Raw genomic sequence first — 10,280 nt, forward strand, 5'->3', positions numbered from 1 at the left:
ACAGTATTGTCTCTTACATAGTGTTTTCTTTTTATTTTTGTTATTCACAGCTCCCTCTTTTATTACATAGTCCACTCTCTTGTTAGATATAAAATGACTGCTGATGGAGGAGCCGGTGACCAGACCACCAGTCCATCATCTCCTCCATTAGAAAAGAAGCTTACCCATGCTCCATCAGCTATCATTGCATTATATATCTACCAAGAGATGACGGTATGTAATAAAAAACAGGACTCTATATAATCCAATATGTAATATATACATGTATGTGCATGGATATAAATATATATGTTAGGGTTGGCGGAACGCACCGAGTATATATATATATATGTATTAATAGGTGCGTTTGCAACCCGTGGTCCACCATGCAGGAGAAGAACCTGATGCTGGCAAATGGCGGCGCTATATGGCGGTATAAGCAAACTCTGTTAACTTCACAGATTTGCTAGAAACAAGATGTTGTGCCCTGTTAACCTCACAGAGGTACACAGCTACCAAACAGAGCAAAATTGTGGTTATGCAGTAAGAGAAACAGGAAAACAACTCCTCACCGGAGGTGCTGGTATTCTAGTGGCTTATTTCAGCCAAGGCCCTGAATACACACATACAAACTCCCCACCGGAGGTGCCGGTATTCTAGGGGCTTATTTCAGCCAAACCCTAACCACATCCCGACATGACCACACTGGCGCTGAGCTCATAGACTTTGGTTTGATACTAGCGCATGGCCGTGCGGCCATCCAAACCTTTTATAGCTGTAGCAGACAAGGACCTTCCAAGTGGTCCAATAGGAGCTGCTACAGGGCCTGAGCGTGTGACCCCTGACCTCCAATGAGAGGTCCTCCTGTGGGCATGCTCAGTGTGTGCAAAGCAGGACTTAGTCCCAGAAAAGCCTACACACCGCTGACCAGTGCTGGCTACAAAAGCAGAACCTGGAAAGGCAGCAGTAACCCTTTGCACAGTATCAGGCTGAGCGAGATGCTGGGACCGACATCTCCGCTGAGCAGACTCCACTGCAGCTGAAGCAGAATGAGAGACCACAGCAGACATGGCTCAAGATTACCCCTGTGAAGCGGCGGGAACTCGACTCCTAACATATACAGTATATTTATATATACGTAGCTTTGTCACCATAAAAGGAGGGTGCCTAGACACGTTTCTTGCACAGGGGCCCCAAGATGTCAGAGTCCGCCCCTGGGCTGTGCTGTGCCGTGTGCCTTTAACTAAATGTGCGCGCCGCCGTCACTCTGTACCTGGCTACTCCTAACTCCTCCTTTCTAGTCCTGCACTGCTCCTGGCTGAACTCTCTGGCTCGATTTGAATAAGGACGCCACGCCTGCTGGCCGACGTAGCTTTCCAGCCAGAGAGAGCAGTGTATGCTGGGCCCGGCCTGAAGTAGTTGCACATGTGAGGGCAGCTACCAGCTGTTGGAGGTGGAGCGTGAGGTGCTGAGGCTGTGTGGAGATGCAAGACCAGGAGCTGGGCTAGGCGGTGAATTTTTTTTGGGGGGGCCCATTCAGACTTTTGCTATGGGGCCCCATGATTTCTATGTATGTCCCTGAATAATGTACAGTATATAGAAAAGAATCCGGCACTCAGAATAGCATGATGTGGAGAAGTTCTTTTTAATAAAGTAGTCCGAAATCAGTGTAACAATCAGTAACGTTTCGGACAAGCAGATCTTTATCAAACATACACTGGAGTGCGTAGCAACGGCAGGAGGAGTGAGTAAAGAGCGCAGGAGAAGGTGCGACCGTTCTCTGCACTGATTTTAGACAACATTATTAAAAGGAACTTCTTCACATGTCATTTTGAGTGCCAGATTCTTTTCTATATATTTAAGGGTTGGGACTCGATCCTAGCACGAACCATTTCTAGGAGTTCCGTACTTCCTAACTATACATAATATACAGTATACACTGGTCAGGCATAAAACCTGAGGGTACGTGCACAGTGTCTTTTTCAGGTAGATCCGCACCATAACCTGTTATGGTTCTCAATGGCAAGAGAACATAGCCCAGCAAACATAAGAACTAGCTCTTGGAAGGATGGAAACTAAACTGACCATGAACTAAACCTGCCGCACAACTAACAGTAGCCGGGTAGCGTAGCCTGCGTTTTATCCCTAGACGCCCAGCGCCGGCCGGAGGACTAACTAATCCTGGCAGAGGAAAATATAGTCCTGGCTCACCTCTAGAGAAATTTCCCCGAAAGGCAGACAGAGGCCCCCACAAATATTGGCGGTGATTTAGATGAAATGACAAACGTAGTATGAAAATAGGTTTAGCAAAATTGAGGTCCGCTTACTAGATAGCAGGAAGACAGAAAGGGCACTTTCATGGTCAGCTGAAAACCCTATCAAAATACCATCCTGAAATTACTTTAAGACTCTAGTATTAACTCATAACATCAGAGTGGCAATTTCAGATCACAAGAGCTTTCTAGACACAGAAACGAAACTACAGCTGTGAACTGGAACAAAATGCAAAAACAAACAAGGACTAAGTCCAACTTAGCTGGGAGTTGTCTAGCAGCAGGAACATGCACAGAAAGGCTTCTGATTACAATGTTGACCGGCATGGAAGTGACAGAGGAGCAAGGCTAAATAGCGACTCCCACATCCTGATGGAAACAGGTGAACAGAGAGGATGATGCACACCAGTTCAATTCCCCCAGTGGCCACCGGGGGAGCCCAAAATCCAATTTCACAACAGTACACCCCCCTCAAGGAGGGGGCACCGAACCCTCACCAGAACCACCAGGGCGATCAGGATGAGCCCTATGAAAGGCACGGACCAAATCGGAGGCATGAACATCAGAGGCAGTCACCCAAGAATTATCCTCCTGACCGTATCCCTTCCATTTGACCAGATACTGGAGTTTCCGTCTGGAAACACGGGAGTCCAAGATTTTTTCCACAACGTACTCCAACTCGCCCTCAACCAACACCGGAGCAGGAGGCTCAACGGAAGGCACAACCGGTACCTCATACCTGCGCAATAATGACCGATGAAAAACATTATGAATAGAAAAAGATGCAGGGAGGTCCAAACGGAAGGACACAGGGTTAAGAATCTCCAATATCTTGTACGGGCCGATGAACCGAGGCTTAAACTTGGGAGAAGAAACCCTCATAGGGACAAAACGAGAAGACAACCACACCAAGTCCCCAACACAAAGCCGAGGACCAACCCGACGCCGGCGGTTGGCAAAAAGCTGAGTCTTCTCCTGGGACAACTTCAAATTGTCCACTACCTGCCCCCAAATCTGATGCAACCTCTCCACCACAGCATCCACTCCAGGACAATCCGAAGATTCCACCTGACCAGAAGAAAATCGAGGATGAAACCCCGAATTACAGAAAAAGGGAGACACCAAGGTGGCAGAACTGGCCCGATTATTGAGGGCAAACTCCGCTAAAGGCAAAAAAGCAACCCAATCATCCTGATCTGCAGACACAAAACACCTCAAATATGTCTCCAAGGTCTGATTCGTCCGCTCGGTCTGGCCATTAGTCTGAGGATGGAAAGCAGACGAGAAAGACAAATCTATGCCCATCCTAGCACAGAATGCTCGCCAAAATCTAGACACGAATTGGGTACCTCTGTCAGAAACGATATTCTCCGGAATACCATGCAAACGGACCACATTTTGAAAAAACAGAGGAACCAACTCGCAAGAAGAAGGCAACTTAGGCAGGGGAACCAAATGGACCATCTTAGAGAAACGATCACACACCACCCAGATGACAGACATCTTCTGAGAAACAGGAAGATCCGAAATAAAATCCATCGAGATGTGCGTCCAGGGCCTCTTCGGGATAGGCAAGGGCAACAACAATCCACTAGCCCGAGAACAACAAGGCTTGGCCCGAGCACAAACGTCACAAGACTGCACGAAGCCTCGCACATCTCGAGACAGGGAAGGCCACCAGAAGGACCTTGCCACCAAATCCCTGGTACCAAAGATTCCAGGATGACCTGCCAACGCAGAAGAATGAACCTCAGAAATGACTTTACTGGTCCAATCATCAGGAACAAACAGTCTACCAGGTGGGCAACGATCAGGTCTATCCGCCTGAAACTCCTGCAAGGCCCGCCGCAGGTCTGGAGAAACGGCAGACAATATCACTCCATCCTTAAGGATACCTGTAGGTTCAGAATTACCAGGGGAGTCAGGCTCAAAACTCCTAGAAAGGGCATCCGCCTTAACATTCTTAGAACCCGGCAGGTAGGACACCACAAAATTAAACCGAGAGAAAAACAACGACCAGCGCGCCTGTCTAGGATTCAGGCGTCTGGCGGACTCAAGATAAATTAGATTTTTGTGGTCCGTCAATACCACCACCTGATGTCTAGCCCCCTCAAGCCAATGACGCCACTCCTCAAAAGCCCACTTCATGGCCAAAAGCTCCCGATTTCCAACATCATAATTCCGCTCGGCGGGCGAAAATTTACGCGAGAAAAAAGCACAAGGTCTCATCACGGAGCAATCGGAACTTCTCTGCGACAAAACCGCCCCAGCTCCGATTTCAGAAGCGTCGACCTCAACCTGAAAAGGAAGAGCAACATCAGGCTGACGCAACACAGGGGCGGAAGAAAAGCGGCGCTTAAGCTCCCGAAAGGCCTCCACAGCAGCAGGGGACCAATCAGCAACATCAGCACCCTTCTTAGTCAAATCAGTCAATGGTTTAACAACATCAGAAAAACCAGCAATAAATCGACGATAAAAGTTAGCAAAGCCCAAAAATTTCTGAAGACTCTTAAGAGAAGAGGGTTGCGTCCAATCACAAATAGCCTGAACCTTGACAGGATCCATCTCGATGGAAGAGGGGGAAAAAATATATCCCAAAAAGGAAATCTTTTGAACCCCAAAAACGCACTTAGAACCCTTCACACACAAGGAATTAGACCGCAAAACCTGAAAAACCCTCCTGACCTGCTGGACATGAGAGTCCCAGTCATCCGAAAAAATCAAAATATCATCCAGATACACAATCATAAATTTATCCAAATAATCACGGAAAATGTCATGCATAAAGGACTGAAAGACTGAAGGGGCATTTGAAAGACCAAAAGGCATCACCAAATACTCAAAGTGGCCCTCGGGCGTATTAAATGCGGTTTTCCACTCATCCCCCTGCTTAATTCGCACCAAATTATACGCCCCACGAAGATCTATCTTAGAGAACCACTTGGCCCCCTTTATGCGAGCAAACAAATCAGTCAGCAGTGGCAACGGATATTGATATTTAACCGTGATTTTATTCAAAAGCCGATAATCAATGCACGGCCTCAAAGAGCCATCTTTCTTAGCCACAAAGAAAAAACCGGCTCCTAAGGGAGATGACGAAGGACGAATATGTCCCTTTTCCAAGGACTCCTTTATATATTCTCGCATAGCAGCATGTTCAGGCACAGACAGATTAAATAAACGACCCTTAGGGTATTTACTACCCGGAATCAAATCTATGGCACAATCGCACTCCCGGTGCGGAGGTAATGAACCAAGCTTAGGTTCTTCAAAAACGTCACGATATTCAGTCAAGAATTCAGGAATCTCAGAGGGAATAGATGATGAAATGGAAACCACAGGTACATCCCCATGCGTCCCCTTACATCCCCAGCTTAACACAGACATAGCTTTCCAGTCAAGGACTGGGTTATGAGATTGCAGCCATGGCAATCCAAGCACCAACACATCATGTAGGTTATACAGCACAAGAAAGCGAATAATCTCCTGGTGATCCGGATTAATCCGCATAGTTACTTGTGTCCAGTATTGTGGTTTATTGCTAGCCAATGGGGTGGAGTCAATCCCCTTCAGGGGTATAGGAGTTTCAAGAGGCTCCAAATCATACCCACAGCGTTTGGCAAAGGACCAATCCATAAGACTCAAAGCGGCGCCAGAGTCGACATAGGCATCCGCGGTAATAGATGATAAAGAACAAATCAGGGTCACAGATAGAATAAACTTAGACTGTAAAGTGCCAATTGAAACAGACTTATCAAGCTTCTTAGTACGCTTAGAGCATGCTGATATAACATGAGTTGAATCACCGCAATAGAAGCACAACCCATTTTTTCGTCTAAAATTCTGCCGTTCACTTCTGGACAGAATTCTATCACATTGCATATTCTCTGGCGTCTTCTCAGTAGACACCGCCAAATGGTGCACAGGTTTGCGCTCCCGCAGACGCCTATCGATCTGGATAGCCATTGTCATGGACTCATTCAGACCCGCAGGCACAGGGAACCCCACCATAACATCCTTAATGGCATCAGAGAGACCCTCTCTGAAATTCGCCGCCAGGGCGCACTCATTCCACTGAGTAAGCACAGCCCATTTACGGAATTTCTGGCAGTATATTTCAGCTTCGTCTTGCCCCTGAGATAGGGACATCAAGGCCTTTTCCGCCTGAAGTTCTAACTGAGGTTCCTCATAAAGCAACCCCAAGGCCAGAAAAAACGCATCCACATTGAGCAACGCAGGATCCCCTGGAGCCAATGCAAAAGCCCAATCCTGAGGGTCGCCCCGGAGCAAGGAAATCACAATCCTGACCTGCTGAGCAGGATCTCCAGCAGAGCGAGATTTCAGGGACAAAAACAACTTGCAATTATTTTTGAAATTTTGAAAGCAAGATCTATTCCCCGAGAAAAATTCAGGCAAAGGAATTCTAGGTTCAGATATAGGAACATGAACAACAAAATCTTGTAAGTTTTGAACTTTCGTGGTGAGATTATTCAAACCTGCAGCTAAACTCTGAATATCCATTTTAAACAGGTGAACACAGAGCCATTCCAGGATTAGAAGGAGAGAGAGAGAGAAAGGCTGCAATATAGGCAGACTTGCAAGAGATTCAATTACAAGCACACTCTGAACTGAGAAAAAAAAAAAAAAAATCTTCAGCAGACTTCTCTTTTCTCTCCTTTCTCTGTCAATTAATTTAACCCTTTTAGGCCGGTCAAACTGTTATGGTTCTCAATGGCAAGAGAACATAGCCCAGCAAACATAAGAACTAGCTCTTGGAAGGATGGAAACTAAACTGACCATGAACTAAACCTGCCGCACAACTAACAGTAGCCGGGTAGCGTAGCCTGCGTTTTATCCCTAGACGCCCAGCGCCGGCCGGAGGACTAACTAATCCTGGCAGAGGAAAATATAGTCCTGGCTCACCTCTAGAGAAATTTCCCCGAAAGGCAGACAGAGGCCCCCACAAATATTGGCGGTGATTTAGATGAAATGACAAACGTAGTATGAAAATAGGTTTAGCAAAATTGAGGTCCGCTTACTAGATAGCAGGAAGACAGAAAGGGCACTTTCATGGTCAGCTGAAAACCCTATCAAAATACCATCCTGAAATTACTTTAAGACTCTAGTATTAACTCATAACATCAGAGTGGCAATTTCAGATCACAAGAGCTTTCTAGACACAGAAACGAAACTACAGCTGTGAACTGGAACAAAATGCAAAAACAAACAAGGACTAAGTCCAACTTAGCTGGGAGTTGTCTAGCAGCAGGAACATGCACAGAAAGGCTTCTGATTACAATGTTGACCGGCATGGAAGTGACAGAGGAGCAAGGCTAAATAGCGACTCCCACATCCTGATGGAAACAGGTGAACAGAGAGGATGATGCACACCAGTTCAATTCCCCCAGTGGCCACCGGGGGAGCCCAAAATCCAATTTCACAACAATAACCCACCTGAACAAGAACTACAGAAATTCTAAAAACAATAAACATATGAACTGCAATGTAAAAATGACTTCCTGTTCATGTGTTCAGTGTTTTGAGCTTCCATTAACTACTCCAGCCTTCCAAAGCTGCAAACCGAGTGACATGGCAATTCTGCACGCAGCTTCCACTTGGAATCTGCTCATTATTTTACACACAAGTGAAAACAAGAAACACCAGGAAGAAAAAAAATATCCAAACTGTTCCTTTCGTTGAAAGAAAAAATAAACCAAAATATTATATATCCTTGACTCCAAAATGTTAGTTTTCTGCCACACTTATTGTTTTGCATTTATCCCCAAAAGCTCTAATTTGGTCTCATCTGACCAAAGCACCTTCTTCCACATGCTAGCTCTATCACCTACATGGCTTTTTGTAAACTGAAAATCAGACTTCCTATAGCTAGTTTCAAAAATGCCTTTCTTCTATAAAGACCAGATTTGTGGAGTATATGACTAAGGCTGGGGTCACACTAGGGTGTGCAATGTGAGAAACTCGCACCAGTCTTTCGCCTCAATACACGGCACTGCCGCCGGTGGTTTGGAACGGACCGTTCAGCTGCATAGAAATACATGCAGCTACACACTCCGTTCCCGAGTGCCGGCTGAAGTGCCGGGTATTGATGCGAGTTTAACACGTCATGTAACCCCAGCCTAGGGGTGCAGTCAGGCAGCTGTATAACACGGGTGACCATTGTAATGCAATGCTCGGACTGGCTGGAGGCTCTCCTGACCACAGCATATCAGGATGCATTTTTATGCAGCTGTCCCTCTCGGCTCAGGAGAGCCACCAGCCAGTCCGTACACTATTATGCAATCATCATGTTTATTTTTGCTAAACTCTGCACTGGCTTATGCAGCCTCTTTAAATGAACCAGTGGTAGATGATTTTAAGAAACAGTGTTCTGGTGTCTACCTCCATGTGCAACCGAGTGAGCCGATCTACCACAATATATATATACTGCCAACCAAAGAGTGCAGCATTAAACTGTGTACCCCAAGATATATGCAAACATTGGGTCAATGTGATGCTATGGGGCTTTAGTTACTTTCTCCATCTCCATGGAAGAAAATCGGAGCACAGTGCACTGACAAGTGTCATTTACATAATTGGCCCGACTCTCCCGCATGAGAAGATCGACAGTCGTGTGAGCGAGCCCTTAGACTAAGTTTAGTCTTTACGTAGTTTAAAAATCCTATATTCAGCATTTGCATATATCCAAGTGAAGTGCACACACTGTGCTGCACTCTTTGGAATGTGTACATATTGAAGTGACTGCCGCTGGTACTTCATTCTGTTTGGAGTTGCGGAACATGTATATACAGTATATATACAGTATATTGTGCACGTCATATATAGTTAATGTGATAACACTGAATAGTTTGAGGAGCAGATACATTGTATTCTGGTGAACATTGACCTCACCTACAAGACTTTTGATTGCATGCTGGTAATGCACTATGACATACTGATAAGTGGTGAATGTAGATGAATTATATCACAAGTCTGTACGCTATAACAAGGTAATGGCCTGTAATAAAGTTTCTCTCTCCTGTTCAGTCCAGTAATTGCATATAGCTTATCTTAAAGTTTTGCTCACAAGTCAGTTGGTTTCACGTTAGACCTTAGGCCATAATACTCTGCATGACAGCTCACGACTCTGCATGACAGCTCACGTCACTGTACACGGAAAGGGCTGAATCACTGCGGGATTACAGGGTAATAGCGTGTGCTGAGGGGAAGGTAGTGTGACACAAGAGAACATTGCAGGGGATGAACAATATACACAGGCCTTCCTTCCCGCACTCGAAGGTCAGATGCATATGGCATGGACAGGCATCTGTGTTTTTCTGGGCATTTTCCAGCTGCCTTTGGAGAAGATTAAACAGGAAATTGATGCCACAGGGCAAATATTCATTCTTCCCAGTCTCCCTTAGAAAACAAGTCCAGAATTGCTGTGGCTAGACTTACTTCCTCTACAATGCATCTGTTTCTCCACTCTTCACACTATCAGGAAGTTCTAATAATCTGTTTTACTTTACAGTGTGGACCGGGTCCTTCTCTTTCCTTACTGTAAAAGGGTGTGATTGGGGAATGAAACTGCTGTCTCACGTACATTCATTTCCATTTAGCTGTACGCTGGATCCCTTCTGACTCAGCCTCACTCACTTTTTTGTCCACACCTGTCCAGTCACGCACCCCATCATGCAGAATAATGTTCCTGGAATGCGAAGTCCAAAGTGAACGCACAAACCCACATAACACATTCCTTTCTTCATTTAGCATGCTGAACCAACTTCTCTTTAACTCCTTCACTTCCACTGTCATCAATCTCACAAATTTAGGAATTACAAAAAGCAAAAGTGCCACAAAATCCTATTTTACTAGAAGCATACTTCCCAATGAAACAGTTAAGAGAGATTCGAAACACAATATTGACCTGAAGTATATTCCATTGAATCATTATAGTCTGCAACATGCGACTATCTGTATGTGGCAATTAACTTCATCAATAAAATAAGAATACAATAAGAAAACAATTGA

This window comes from Ranitomeya variabilis, chromosome 2 (genome assembly GCF_051348905.1).
Source record: "Ranitomeya variabilis isolate aRanVar5 chromosome 2, aRanVar5.hap1, whole genome shotgun sequence".
NCBI lineage: Eukaryota > Metazoa > Chordata > Amphibia > Anura > Dendrobatidae > Ranitomeya > Ranitomeya variabilis.